The sequence below is a fragment of the Lagopus leucura genome, unplaced genomic scaffold, assembly GCF_019238085.1.
Source record: "Lagopus leucura isolate 7727_CA_CO unplaced genomic scaffold, USGS_WTPT01 Super-Scaffold_100024, whole genome shotgun sequence".
Taxonomy (NCBI): domain Eukaryota; kingdom Metazoa; phylum Chordata; class Aves; order Galliformes; family Phasianidae; genus Lagopus; species Lagopus leucura.
Window position 1 is genome coordinate 3,690,404 of NW_024962276.1, and position 16,219 is coordinate 3,706,622.

Below are 16,219 nucleotides of genomic sequence, written 5' to 3' on the forward strand. Positions count from 1 at the left end.
GGAATAAAAATATGCCTGCTCCAAGTTTAGACAATAGATGTAAGATTGGAAAAGTGCAGTAATTGGATCCCAATACCATTCCAAGCATCTGTTCCATGCACAGCTTTAGCTTTCACAGAAATAATGCGGGAGATAAGAGTAGGCAGTTGGGATACAATTGTACAGCGCTCACAATGCACTACAGCTGAAGGGACTTTCCCACCTACTCCTAAGTAATGAGCACAAGTCATGCACTGGAAAGATCTTAAATGAAGATGGCACCCTGAAAATGTAGTAAGAAAACCACACTGCTTGAGAAACATGCGGAGGAAACTAGCAGTAAATCCTGAGCAATAAGAGGTCTGGTTGCTGCAGAGCACAGTGCAGCACTCAGAGAAATGACTGAGGTTCTGTACAGGGGCAGCCAGAGCTGAGCAGACACTGCTCTGCAGATGCAAGCAGAGAGGGGCAGATCAGGCCTGTTTTCCCTGAACCTATCATGTGTGTCTGAAATTCAGGAGCTGGACCTCAAGCTACTGCAACCAGATGGAGAGTGATGAAGTATGAAAGAAGGATGTGCAGCAGTGAATGTGGTGTTGAGAGCAGGAGGAATCAGAAGGCAGCACTGGAGCCACAAGGGCTGTCTCCCAGGGAAAGCACGTGGACATTAATACATACACATTCCATCCAATTCATAAATCATTTGTATTTGATTTATAGATGACAATGGTCCAGAACGTTAACCAGTACAAACTGGTGTCATTCCACAGAAGTGAAATCATATTTCCTAACGGTCTAACAAGTGCCTGTGAGAATATCTACACAGGACAGCTGGTGCCTTAAAAACAGTAGCAACAAGAGGAACGTGAACTTGCATCAAAGTACATGTGTATATCAATCACTGCCCTTGGCTCAGAAAAGTTGTTAACCAACTAGCTGAACCTTGGGACAGATCCATGCTTAGCAGAACAAAGACCTTGTTCTTCCTCCAGGTCCAGCTCCTTGCAGTGCTGTCACCTCTAATCTTAGATTTGACTGCATGCTCTGCAGGGCAAGGACTGTTTTAGCTGTTATGAAGTACCCTGAACACCTACAGGGATAATTAAGCAATAAATAAGCACAATACAATACCTCTGGCTTTAGTGAAATTGTCTGGGATACAAAGTGGAAGTCAGCATAGTGCTCATTCTGAGTTTGGTGGCAGAATACCATTACCTGGTGTACTACAGCACAAAAATAAACCCCTTGCATCACTTGCCTGCAAATACCCACTGTTAGCAGTGCCAGCTTTGTACATTATAGATCAGGTTTGGCAATCTGAAAAATTCAGAGCAAGGTTTTGGAAGGAAATCTTAGGGAATTTCAAAGCTCTGGTGTAAGCAGCAGATACAGACTATTATGCCCACTGATTGAGGTTCAGATCCTGCAAGGCTGTTAAGGCTGTGCTTAACTTTAAGGAAGAAACAGACCCACTGAAATCAGTCTAAAAGCTCACATACTGACATCTAATAATAAGAGTTTGTGTTTTTTTTCTCTAAGCCTAACAAGACAGCCAAATGAGCAGCAGCTTTGTCACTGAGTTCACTGGGCCCAGGAATCCATCCTGTGAATGTTGTGCCCTTTTTTGGAAGAACACTTGTCTTTTCATGCAGCCATTTCAGGAGTTTGTCCGAACCGCTCTGTTAACAGATGCTCTGTGCTGTTTCTTTGGGAGTTTTGTTTTCTCTTATCTGCTATATCATCAATCATTGTTATTGTCATCAATTCGTTCCTTAGTTTTCCAGCTTGATCCACAGGCATTTTCTGATAGTGCATGTATTTTCTACATGGATCCTTGTATTTTCACAGAATTTCTACTTTAAATGAATTCTTCCAAGCTGTTTTTTAAATGACATGACATGTTAGGAGAAAACGCACACAATACCATGTATTTGTAATGTGGTGCAGTGAGAGAGCAGAGCCTCTCTGCTTAGTCTATAAAACAAATCCACAGAGGAATTAAGGGAGACGTACATCTTGGCTTTAAAGGTCTGCTTGCTTCTGCTACTGCCTCCAAATTATAGAAAGGCTCCAGACTGCAGAGGGGAGGGAGAGAAGAGGGGAATAACGTAAGGACTGAAAAAGAAAGGCTTGAATTTAATTGCCCTAAAAATTTCAATCATTCAATCTGGTAATTAGAGAGCTGGCTGATTCAGAAGGCAATTTCGTTTGGAAGGAAAAAAAAAAAAAAAAAAAAAAGAACCCAACGAGATAATTGATGCTAAGTGAATATTTTACCTGAAATATTAAATACCAAACTTAAGTCTGCCTCCAGGGCCTTTCTGCTACCCCTTTTTGATCTGTCTCTCTACTTCTTTGTGTTTTCTGCTCACATGACTCAACAGAACAGGACACTCCTTTAGAAAATCAGATTGTCACAGGGATGGGCTTATTTAAACTCTGTGTGCTGTGAAGGAGACAACATAATGGTTTATTAGTAGAGAAAATAATAACAGGAAGTCTCCTGAGATCCAGCCTGGCTGCAAAGCTCAGTGAGGTTTTCCGGTGCAGAGTCTGTGTCCGTAAGGTTTGGTGTCCTACTGAGAGTAACAGCTTTCTGTATGAATTTAATGAGTAAAGGGTAACAGCTTTCTTTATGAAGTGAACAACACTTGCCAGAATGTTTCATTCTGGAGTCTCTGATGCAAAATGCCACTTAAAGGTGTAACTCAGTGCTCACAGAGCGCTGTGGATGGCAGTGTCACTGGGGTCTGACTGCACACATCTCAGGATGGAAGCAGAGCTGGTTTATTGCACTCTGCTCCCAAGGAATAACTGCCAAGTCTGTAATATTTAACAGCCTAATGAACAAGGACAGCATCTTATATATATCTTAAAAGAATGCAGCATGCTTGGAAATTAAGTAGATATTAACTTACAGTACATTTATAGATGGAGAAATGATAGAGAAAATACATGTGGCATTAGATTCTGATATCACGTGCTGTTCGGAATGCTTACCTGTGAGCCTTCTTCACACAAAACACTCTCACTCTGTCAGCAACACACATTTTTATCCTTAAAAAACCTTTTTTAAATGAGATTTCCCATTTATTACTGCTCAGGAAGACTACATCAAATGTATTCAAAAGCTTCTGTCGCTTGTGTCTTTGAGATTGATCATGAAAATGTTTCTGATCCTTATATCATTCCCTTCCTAATAAGATAGTGACAATTCTTGCAGTAAGATGCAAAGCCAAGTGGAATATACCTCTTCTCCCAGATCAGCAAGGACAGAAAAAGCCTCTACTGAATATGTGACATAGGAAACATATAACAAGTACCTTTGTCAGTATCCCAGCTATTGTAGACTGAGTTTTGAAACACCTTCATATCACAACATTCCTCCTCTTATTCTGCACAGAAAGAGTTTCCTTTCATGTGTTTCAATGGCACATCTCCCAAAGAAGACATGTGACAGCTAATCATGTTTGGGAACTGAAACCTACCGTGTGCTGCCAATAGATAGGGACAACTCCCAGACATTTGGAAAAAAAGCATCTCAGCCTCCATGCCAAAGGATTCCACTTTCTGTGCACTGACCATCTCCGCATCTATATGTATGTGTGTGTATTACTGTGTGGAACTTGGTGCTGGGGCTAAAGGTAAGGGCAGAGACAGGACTCACATGAGCCCCTTTCTGGCACTTTGCACTCTGGCGAAATGTACCTTGCTGGACTGCCAACTTTTACTGTTCTCTGGCCACGACGTCGATTTGCTCATTGTTGCATGCTACTAACATCCTCTAAGCTACAGATGTGCATTTATTTTACAGGTGGAGAGCAGATATACTCAGTGATTAATCCAAATGTAAATAGGAATTAACAGCAAAGCAGTAAATTGAAGCATTGGCTTGCCAGCTTTGGCAAGTGTGCCAACCACTGGTCAGTACCTCTCATGTTGCTCAGTAAGCACTGGGGCAAGAACACCCAGCTTTTTCAAGCTAAGCCACCAGGAACTACCAAGATGGGGTAGATTTCAAGCCTTCTAGAGAATATTAGCAACTTCATTACCTTAAAGTAATGAGGAGCTCCCCTTTCAGAGCCAAGATGATTCCCTTCTCCTTTGTCCAGTGGTCTTCTAAGCAGTTGATTAAATTCCTGATACAGGGTGCAGCTCAGAAAGTCCATCTGCTAAGCTTGGTCTGATTTCTGCATTATAGAGGGTAGCAAAACAAGAAATCTCAGGAAAGTCTTATGTTCATGCTGCATGGAGCTTCTACATTTCAGGCACAGGAAGGAAGAAGCTATTATAGATACCTCTACAGAATTTTAAATAAATAAAGCAGCACAAGTCCTGCTGAGAATCTTTTCTCTGTTGAGCAGAGATGCACAGACCTATCTGAAACAACCAGGGTTGCTGTAAGTGTTAATTAAGTTCTGTGGATTTGTTGTTCAGGACACTGAATCCGACCGTCCTTCTCTCCTTTTCTTACTTCCCCCTCCCTCTTAGAGAATTCATAGCCACTATCTAATCTGACAAAAACTGTGTTCTCTTTTATACTTGGAGGTCACTTTATGTTACTTACAGTGTGTTGCATTATGTCAAAAGGCATAACACAACATAATGAAAAGCAGACTAATATAACTCAACATGACATCAGTGACATAATATGATGTGGCTACTGAAAAATGCACTGTTGTCATTGTTTTGTGTTTTCATCTGACACCTACTTGCTATTCCAGAATGGAGCATTTGTGGCAGAACTTGGGGAAGAAGGTTGTGGACTGAGCATGCCTGGTTCTGCTGTGCCTCTCATCCTTTTTGCAGGGGGATCACTTCATTGACTTTCCTCCTCATTTGCAGCAGTAAGGATCAAGCTCTAAAAATCATCACGCACGTAAATGCAATTACATTACGAAAGCCGTCATGATAGAAAGTGCAGCTCCTGGGAGTAAGAAAATGACAACATTGTTATAGTCCCTGTAACCTTAGCTCTGCCCTCTTGGGTAGCAAATGAGCCTGTACCATTTTTCCTGCAGGATGTCATTTCATTCTGCGAAAGTGTGCAGCAAAGCAGCTGTTCAGTATTTCTTTTAACTTCATTACAGAGTCTGTGGTCCCATATCTCATTTGTTGCACATCAACTAAATCCTTCTGTGGGTTAGGTACTTTTCTTCCTGTTTTTATTTGCTTTAATACTCTTCTAATTACCACAGTACATGTCTATTTCAAAACTGAGGCTAAACCCGTCTTCTCAACACACCCAAGAGACTTAGAAGCAGTTACTCCGTGCTTCAAAGACAGAGGGCAGAAGCACAAACAGGTGTCTTACTTTGGGCCCAACAGAAAAATCTGTCATAGGCAAGGCTGCAGACTCCCACCTTTTGCATTAAATCTGTTTTTCATTCCCTGGCTACTTCATGCTGCCTGGTTCCCCTGTGAAAAAAGCAGACATAAGCTTCATTTATGAAGACCTCAGTCAATAATAACAAACGAAGCTGTGATGCTCTGGCACTACACTGTTTCTGTGCAACATCTCTGCTTTGTTCTCTGCTGAACGGAACCATAACAGAAGAGACTATGACCAATGGTAACAAAATAATTGAGCTGATGGACTGTAGTCATAGAATCACAGAATCATTAAGGTTGGAAAGACCAGCAAGATCATCTAGTCAACCATCAACTGATCACCACCCCATCACTAAACCATTTCACTCAGTGTGATATCCACCCTTTTCTTGATAGCCATCCACCACCTCCCTGGGCAGCCTGTGCCAATGAAATCTACTTTTAATTCCACTAGAGTTTTGCACATGAAATAATCAAAGAACCATTTCTAGCCTCTTCTGCCTAACAGTTTTCTGTTTTTAAAGTTACTGTTATTTTATGCTGCTAGTAATTGGCCAAGCCAATGAACCCATAACATCCTCAGTGACAGAATCCACTGATTTTGTGCTAGACTGGTTAATGGCCTCATCCTCACTGTTCTGCACATGTCTGCAGTTCAGTTTGTTCTCTGCATCCACCTTAGACCACTGGTCACAAGCGAAGTGTGACCTGCACTGGAATGATCTGGGAGCTACTGGAAGCACTGGGACAGATCACAACATTTTTGCTGCAAAATAGGATTTGAGATAGTAATTAATTTCTGCTAACAATACCTGTTCTGTCTGGCAGGAAGATAAACTCTAAGAAGCGAGTTTTAACAAAGCACAAGTCAGGAAGTGAGGCAGTTTGGAGGAAAGTTAAAGAGCTCTGGGAAGGCAGGTGAGGATTTGACGTATGTTCACGTTTTGGCCAATTGTATTCACAGAAAGACAGGCTACCTTAATTTAAAATTTCAAGGACTGAAGGAGCCATCCCATCACTCGGCAAGTGGTTCTACCTGTCACAACTTTTGTCTGAATGCTGGCATCTACAGTGCCTTTTCCTGTTAGGCTAAAATTTGCTTTTCTAAATCAATGTAATCTAATGTATCTGCAAATTCTGTTTGCAAATACCAAAGTGTCATTTCTACAATTGTTTTTAATATGTCTGGCAAGAGCTTCTTAAAATTTCAGGATAAACAATATGATCTCTTCAAGTAAAACCTAACTATATCGGGATGTAATAAAATAATAGGTTTTGCCTCTTCTGTCAAAAATCCAGCATAGCAGAAGCCGAGGTCATAAGAGACTTTTGTTTACAGAAAATAGGAACTTCATATTGACCCAGTGGTCAAATTCTTGCCAGGTATTTGTAGCTGACTCTCAGAGTTATGCTGGATCTCATCATACTGAGGTTTGGAGCCACTTATGTTCCACTTTGGCTTAAACACACACATCAGGATGGAAGACAGGCAGCAATACTACCTCAGAATACACCACAGATTTTAGGCCATGCCATCCACAACAGCACTGGAAAAAGCACTGCCAAACAAGAAACAATTCAGGAATTTAAGTGCAGTGACAAATGCCATCTGAACCAGTCACTTTCACTGAAAATTATAATAGGTTGGCAATGCCTTGCCGATGTTGAATGTGAAACATGGTAATAGAACTGTTCTCCACCAACGTAATAGCTGTAAAAGCTAGGGTCCATGAAGGATTTAACAACTCTTCGTAAATATCAGGCATCCCTAATTCAATACTTCAGCACTTTTTAAAAACATGGTTAGAGAAGTATCATCTCATGGCATTGTAACAAACCCTCCTGCTCACACTGAAGAAACTCAGCACCTAGGCTTACAATTAAGAAAAGCAACAGGTGTGCAGCACAGATGAAAGGTGCCATCCTGTCCGCCCAGGACATCAGGGTCAGATCCAGCCTGGCCCTACGATGAAGACTTGTGAGACAAGCTGAGAACCTCACATACTGATCTGTGAAAATGAGCAAAGAAACAAATGCACAGTGATGGTTAAGCAACCTGAAAACTCAGATCAAGTCACTTGGGACTTAGGTCCTAAATCATTTGGTGACAGTAGATAGAACCTGACCTAAGTCATGGCTGAAGGTCTCCTGCTGGCTTTGCCAGTCAGCAGTATTATTTACTCCTAGCTGAGACATGTGCATTTAACTGAGGACCCCCCACGGTATCATTCTGTTAGCTGAATTCTGTCGTGACATGTCCTGACCTGCTGTTTGGCTCACTTAGCCTGCTAACCCGTATTATATGTTCCCAGAACTTCAATACTTATGTATGCACAGGAGCCAATGTACTCAGAAGTGCAACACAAAATCCCATGGTGGCTTGAAAATACACAATGCAGTCACTCAAATGGGAGGAAATTCAAATGCCACATTCAGTGATATCATTGTATTCCAAACTCCACCCAAGTACCCTTAAATCATGAGTCAACACCTCAAGAGCCGTGCTCTCTGGGACAAAAGTTTTGAAAATAATCCTTAATTGTAGGAACTGCATCTCAGATGGGCTGAAACACTCCTTAAGGTACCAGTCTATGAAGGAAATACCTCTAACAAGCATTTTTGAGGTTTAAAAATACATGAAAGTAATCCGGGCCACAAACCCACCACCTTGGCCATAAAGAAAGACTCCCTGCAGCACAAGGTCTGGTATCAAACCGTGAGAACCACCAAAACCTACATGCTCTGAATTGACAGAGAGCTGAACATGTGGAAGAAACAACTTCAACCCAAGTTGTGCCTTTCAACAGAAGTCAAGACTAAGGCTTCAAGAAGCCAAAATATCTCTTGGAAGGAAGAACAGCAAAGTGCTCTTTATACCTCATTTGCTTGTTTTTTGCAGGTCATAAGGAGACAGTGCTCTACAGGCTGTCTGCTGTATCCCTGCAGACATGAAAGCTGCCCCTGCTAAGGTAAATGAAGTGCAGGAGAGGACTGCTGTCAGCTCATTTCATTCACGATGAAACTCAGGCAACTACTCTGACAGCTCAGGACAGGTTCCTACAGAGGGCTGAAAGTAAGCATACAATCTATCCCTAAAATGAACTTAGGTCAGACACTTCTGCTCAGAGTAACTGTGGACATCACACACCATCTTGTTGAAAAAGTACAGAGCAATGCAGTGAGGAAAAAGTGCATTGGGAAGGAAAAAATGTCAGGAATCTGAACTGGAGGACCCTTATCACGAGTAACAGTGGCTCTCAGCCAACCCTGAGCCTAACTTCCAGGAACAAATGACACATAGGTAACAACAGCAACTGCAGAGGAAGGTCTACCATCACCTTCTACAGCAAACCAAAAACCTAAAAGCTTCTCAGAAGGTGGAAGCAAAGAAAATCCACTTTTTTTTCCTCCTCTTAGTTTTCTAGTCTGAGTAATGCTCCCTCACCAATGACGGACATTGACTTCCTGCTCACTCATTCAGCCATTGTATTTGTGCTGTGCAGAAACTCGTGTACATAAACATGAGTTAGGAAAGATGTCATTTGCATTAGGGTATTTGTCAGTGTGACATGAAAACTGTTAATATGTAAGGAGGCATCAGCTGTCTGTCATCTTGTATTTCCCTTTTAGTATTTATTATTTTTTCTTATAAGGAAATATGCACTCAAATACTCAAGGTTAACAGAAGTGCAGAAAGAGGTAACTTTAGCAAACCCAGTCAGCAGTGGATTTGCCCCATGCTTGAGACTCAGTTCTTACCAGCAAGCTGATGGACCTTGGAAGATAAGGACTCCATAAAGGCAAAGACACTATGGGGAGATTATCCTTGTGCTACCCTACTCCCACCTATAGGTCCAGGAATGTCTCCTGAGACATCAATGGGAGCTCATGAATTTGAAGGATTTTTTTTAACTAACTCACTTATCTACATGACAAAATGTACAATTTCAGTTTCTTGTGCATAAGACAGGATGTCTAGGTGTCCTGCAATGTTAAGAGGCAAAAAAAAAATAATAAAAAAAACACCTCAGAGCTCTTCAAGTAGCTTTTTCTCATTGTAAACCATGCTTGACTTCCTGATTTGTTTGAGAAAAAAGCCACTGAGTGTGCAGACATCTTTTATCCCTCTTAGCTACAATTCCTTCAGGAAATCCAGCAGTGAAGGTGGATACAATTATTGTAAATAATGTTGGATAGAACCCCGAGCAAATGAAGGTAGGAGGATACAGCTCAACAAGAACAGAAGTGGTTTCTAACGAGAGAAGGAAGATTTCACTCTCAGCATGGCTATTATTATGTCCTACACATTAATTCAGCCAAGTAGTCTCAAAGTAGCAGAATGAATTTCTATTCACCAAAGTGGCACTGCACTGGAATGGCTGCCTTCATTTTAAGTTTTACCATTGTTACTTTCCTGATTCCTCAGTGAATGAATAAGCATATGATGAATTAAACCCTGTAAGGCACTGGGTACCTGACAGGCTCTCACAACTTGCACTTGAAGGCAAATATTTCAGCCTAGGCATTCAAAGCCTTACTTATTCCATTTTCAGTTTTGATTATTGATTTTTCCATCTATACTAGAGATATGCAAGAATACATCTTTTTGAGAAATAAACCCTAATAATTCCAACAGAGTTGTGAATTCTTCAACCCAAGTACACCCACTGTTGGGTCATTTCTCATACATTCCTTTACAGTTCTCCCCAGTTTGCCCACTTTGCCCAGAACTGTTCACTTTGTTGGTGAGTAACAACATGAGCTGGTCCTTAAAGTCTTGAGGTTTTTCTCCATTCTTCTTTAAATCTTTACTATGTCACTGTTCTTAAGTTTTTGAGACTCTCCTGACTTCAGCACAGTCTTTCCAGCCAAAATGTGAATAATTTCCTTTTTCCTTTCCCTACCGATGTCCTGCAAGGACTAAAGGTCCAAGTTACTCTGCTGTTGTTTATGGGCAACTCTTCTCATGCTGCTTCCCAGGTGTACAGCTGACAGAGAAGTCCCTAATGAAACAAAACGAAATTGAATATAAGAAGGAAGAAGGAATTATCCATGAGTGACTTATTTGGTGGTGGCATTCCCGGGCCTTCATTTCTGTACAGGAACTTTGCATTCCCAAATCAGACAAAATCTTCAAAGTGTAAAGGTGAATCCTGTTATGGTACCATTTAGGGGTCACTCTTTAGAATTACAGAATAGTAGAGTCATTAAGGTTGGAAAAGACCTCTAAAATCATCCAATCCAACCATCCACATAGTACCAGTATTGCCCACTAACCACATCCCTCGGTGGCGCCCTGTGTCAATGCCCCACCACTCCTTCAGAGAAGTTTTTCCTAATATCCAACATGTACCTCCTCTGGCACAACTTGAAGCCTTTGGCCAAATACAGCCTGAATATTTTACTTCCTAGCTCATCCGACCATAAATCATAAATCCTAGTAATGCGTCCCATATCACAGAAGAAGCAAAAATATCCCACGCTACTTTTTCTGCTCATATTTCTTGTCACTTGTCTTACACATACATTCCCAGCTTACTGTGGCAGGAACTGGTCCTTGTTATGTAGTTGTACAGCACCTAATACGATGGAATCTGAGCCTCAAACCACGCTTTCTAGGTGCTGTTGCAAGACTGATAATTAAATAACTGCCATCAGCAAAACAAGCTGCTTTTAGGCAGCATACCTCTGCAACTGAGAGCAGAATCCAGGGAAGGGCTGAGTGCAGCTCTCATTGACTCCAGCCAGGCTGTAGTAGCTCAGCAGCTCTCAGCATCTCTGAGGATTTACTCTGCAGCGTGTTTGCTTTTGCCTCCAGTGTGCAATGTGAGGAAGGCAGTAGTGTGACTCTGAAAACCACAGCTCCCAGCCACTTCTCCCCTGGTGCTGAGTGAGAGAGTGAAAGCTTGCAGACCAGCCGTTACCTTTCGCATGCGGGTGTCGCAGCGGGAATAAAAGCAAAACATGGAGCTGAATTTATTTCTAGCCAACGGAAATTTCATATTGAAGGTTACAGGCGTCCTGTGCCTCTTAAAAGCAAGTAATAAAATGCTGCTCTCAATTACAAATTGTATTTACATTTTAAACCCCAATATGGATTGGTGAAGTAGGGGGAGGTGTCGCATGCATTAGCAGCAGCACTGTACCATGATTTGTTCCAATTTTTCACTCTTTGTAATAAGCAATTAATGCCTCCTCTTTGTTCTTCCTGCAAACTAACCCTGTGGCCATGACAGGTCAATAGCAGACAAGACACAACTCCTGCCTCATACCATGATTCAGTACAAGCAAAAGCATTGAGCTGACCACCTCTAAAACAGGATTCACACGTTAAGTACAAATTCAGTAACAATTGACTTTTTTCTGACACTTCTTTGGCTAAACTTTTCAAAACATAGGGTCATTTAACAGAGAAATGCAAAAATGTGCACAGCTTCATTTTCCTGTTCTGGAAAAGTCAAACTCCTTTCCCTATGTCCCCAAGCAGGAATAAAGGCAAAGCACTCATCATCTTATCATAGAGTCATAGAATGGCTTAGGTTGGAAGGAACTTTAAAGATCATCAAGTTTCAACCCCCCCTGCCATGAGCAAGGCTGCCACCCACCAGATCAGGTTGCCCAGGGCTCCATCCAAACTAGCCTTGAACACCTCCAGGGTTAAATGATGCACATGGCTGGCCTGCTGCTTCTCACAGCTCAGGTGCGTTCTGTGAGACCATTTTGCCAGGTGCAGTTTTGAAATAGAGGTGTACAGCATTGCCTACAGGACCTCAAATATTTACACAGACTCTCAGCACTTAAAAAAATCTGCATCAGATCACTGCTCTCACAATGTTTTTCCTCTTTAGCTAGGCTAAGCACGTATGAGATTATCTCCACAGATTCTGGGGACTACCGACCATTTGACGTCCCCAGCTGCCTCCTCAGCAGCCTGTATTAGCAACAGTGTCAAAAGGTGTTTTCACACCAGGAGCTGCTCTATAGAAATAATCAATAGGTCTCATTCAGCTTCATTGAAAATCTGACATGGATGTGGTAGAAAAATCCCACTCTGAGGTCCGGGGGAGCTCCTGAAATGAATAAAGATGCCTCTTCTCTGTTTATAATCAGACATTCGAGGCATGGATCCTGGCCAATTATACATTTTTGCACCTAATGGTACCCACACAATGGATATAAATGGCAGTGCTGTCCTTCTTAGCTATGGAGGCAATCTGCAGTTCTTCTGGGAATAGGCAAGGTCCCTGAATGGAACAAGATCTGGAGAAAAAATTGGAAACTATGCTACAAAACAGAAAACAGGGTCAGTTCTTACCCATAGGGGCTACTGATGACAGATGGAAGTCATGGGCTTAAACTGAAACATGAGAGATTTGAAGTTAGGTAGAATCATAGAATTATAGAATCATTAAGGTTGGGAAAAACCATTAAGATTACCAAGACCAACGCCAACCCATCAGCAACATGAGCACTAATCACATCCCCCAGCGCCACAAACTAGGAATGAGTTGTCAGGAAAAATCTCCATCTGAAAGAATAGGAAAAAAAAAATCCTCCTGAGAAGATGCAGCATTCAGAGGGTTTTAAGAAACATTAGCTAGTGGTTTTGAGTCCGGTTATGCTTTGCTTGTAATGATGTTTGTGTCCAGGTACCGCAGAACAAGCCTGAGGCCTCGGAGGTGGAAGGTTGTTCCATACTGCACGTAGATGAGGACCTGTGTGGTCCTTCACGGCCTTGTCTTCCCAAAATGTATCCCCAGCACAGCTGTGATGGCCACAATGGAAAAAGCTGTGCCAGGTTCCCTGCTGTGTAAATCACTTCTGCAATCATTTGGGCCATGTCAGTTTACCGTGGCTAACCTGGTTTGCTTTTATTTATAAATAATACATCTGTTGCACAGTGGTTATAAATAGTATTTCATTAATTTTATTACTTATTTAGATATTTCCCTACAGGGCTAATGCAGAGTTGCAGTTGTGTTCCTGTTTCTGCTTCTGTTCTTCCCAAAGTTGAGGCTGCAGCTGAGCTGTATGGTTTGCTTGGAGCCGAGCTCAGCGGCTCGCCTTTGGATGAAGAGCACATTTGGTGTAATTAGATTTGTGGGTTTAGGTGTTTGGGTTTTTTGTTGGTTTTTTTTTTTTTTTTTTGGTTTTTTTTTTAGTGTATAACAGTGCAATAAAAAGAAATGGCTGTAATTTATAGCCTAGCACTTGGCAAGAGGCTTGTCTGGTCTAGGATTTTTTTAATGGCAGAAATTTTCAATTTAGGTTAGAATTTCAAAAGAGATTAGCGCCCACATCTAAAGCAGGTGTTCAGTGCTGCCAGGGTCAGGCACTTAAAAATCATGAATCAGGCATGAAAATGCCAATATTAACCTTAAAATGATGAGAAGATATAGACAGAAGCTCACACCTATGGTACGCATGTATATCCAGGTACCCCTGAATAAACTGCTTAGTTCTGCACCAAACTCACTATTTAAGGACATTTAGTCTATTGTGACTTCCAGACAAAATGTAGCATTTGTGACAGTGAAAATACATCCTCTAAACAAAAACATTTTGCTGTTGGATTATATATCCTTCAGGCAGTAAATTTTAAAATATTTTTTTTACTTTAATAACAGCAGTTCTCTGTGAGAACCTGGAACTAAATTGTCCTCTCTGCCCCAGTGTTGTGCCAAGTTAGATTATGAATTTGGTTTCTTTTTTTCAGCATTTGAGATTTGCTTCCTTTGTGCCTTTATTTCCAAGCTTTTCTCTGCAAGAACAATCTCAAAACTTCCCATTCTGAGTACCACACATTCTGAGATTCCATAGCCATAACTAGCTCCAGGGACTGCAGACTTAAGAAGAACACTAAGCATGATATGAATCACAAAAAAAATAAGAGAACTATGAATAAGGTGTGTTGTTTTTCCTTATGAAGAAAGCTCAGACTCTGCTTTCTTTGCAAGAGTTCAGTCCTTAGGATAATGAACACCTAGACATAAAGAGAACTTCTGAGATGAGAGCTTTCTGAACTATGTAATTGCACTTTTAGGTGCTGAGAGCCTTGGCAGAGCAAATACACATTAGATGGTACAAATGCCAGCATTACAAATGGAAAAGTTTAGTCAAAACGAATTACATGAGTTACCGTGTACACTGCACCCTGGTGCTGTAAGTGCATACATTGGGACACTGTGAAAGAGGGGCCCCTTTCAAACAGACGTATTGACCCAGCCTGATCCAAAGCCATCCAGAGGCAATGAAGCAGCGTGCCACAGCCTTGCATCAAGTGTAAAGGTAAGCACATGAAGAAAGCCTTGCAGGACTCACAAGTCATTTGAGATCATGTCTTGCATTCAGGCAGAGTGAAAAGTGCTGATTGCATCCCACTGTCCCCATGCGTAACTGCTGCAAAGACAGATTTGCACTGTTTTCTTAAAGCAGAAGTCTACTCGCCTATGTTATTGTAATCCCAAAAAGTGATGCCTTGGCGCTGAAATACAGAGAAGCAATGGCACATTAACACCATGTTACTGGAATACATCAGAGCAGTTTTGCTCTGTGCTGTATTACTTACCACAGGGCATCTCAGTAACAACAGCACTGAAATGCTGAGTACTCCAGCTGAGGTGAAAGAAACATCTTAATGGGACACCCTGACATTTCTGCAGACCCATCTACATTCCTTCAAATCAACACAGTGACTGCCCTAGCATGAGGTCACAAAGAGCTGAGTAAAAACTTTCAGTAACAAAAAAGCCCAAACCCCAAGCTGAAACATAACTCACAGGAGGATGGGAAGTCATGCTGGGTGTCGAGCTGACTGCATGAACTTTGGAACCAATCAGGGGCAGTGAAAGAAGGGCAGTTCAGAGCACTTTGAGAAAAGCCTTACCAACACTTTACTCCCATGATTTACATCCTTAAAAGTCTCTGTTGGTCACAGAGCAATTAGTTTGGAAGGATTCATGAAAAATGTCATTTGTTCTGGTTACTGGACTTGAAGCTAGCAAGGTTTACCTGGGACAGCTTCAGCAGATCCTCCAGCAGAAAGACTTGTGTGAACAAGAGAACTACAAATGTGAAATTGGAATATTAAAAAATGCATAAGTGTGTAATAGAGATTCTCTTTCCAGTTCCAGTGACAACCTGCTGTTCATATTGATTCTGTGGTATCAGCTACAGATTTAAACTGGCATCACAATGGTTATATCACTACAAAGCCTTTCTTTCATCTCATTCAAAGCTCAATCAATGCAAGAAGTCCGTAATGGAACTAAAACATATATAGAATCATAGAATAGTTTGAGTTGGAAGGGACTCTTAAAGGCCATCTGGTCCCACTGCCTGCAGTGCACAGGGACACCCACAGCCCCATCAGTGCTCAGAGCTCTCCAGCCTGACCCTGCAGGGATGGGCACCACTCCTCTCTGGACAGCCTGTGCAGTGCCTCAGTGCCTTTACATGAAACAACTTCTTCCTTATATCCAATCTAAATCTCCCCTCTGTTAGTTGGAAACCATTTCCCCGGGTCATTGTGTAGAAACTCAAGAACCAAACATAGAAGGGCCTATTCCACATTCAAGTCTTCCATTTGTACTACTGGGTAGTTCAGTTTAAATTCACATTCAGAGTGAAAGCAACAGAGATTTTCCATGGCCTGGCCTCTTTGTGCTGAGTCCATCTGCCCAACAAATGCGAAATGCCCAAGGTTTCAGCAAGCCAGTAATAAATGATCTTATCTAGATGATCTTGTAGATCATTTCCAACCTTGTGATTCTATGATTCTATGAAATGGTGACAATGGAATCTCTGTTCCAGAACCCAAGCTCTTGCTGCTGGTTAATATTTTTTGCTACATTTTTTCATTAGTAGTTTTGTTTGAGTGCTTTGCTCAGCACTCAGTCACAATTTGACC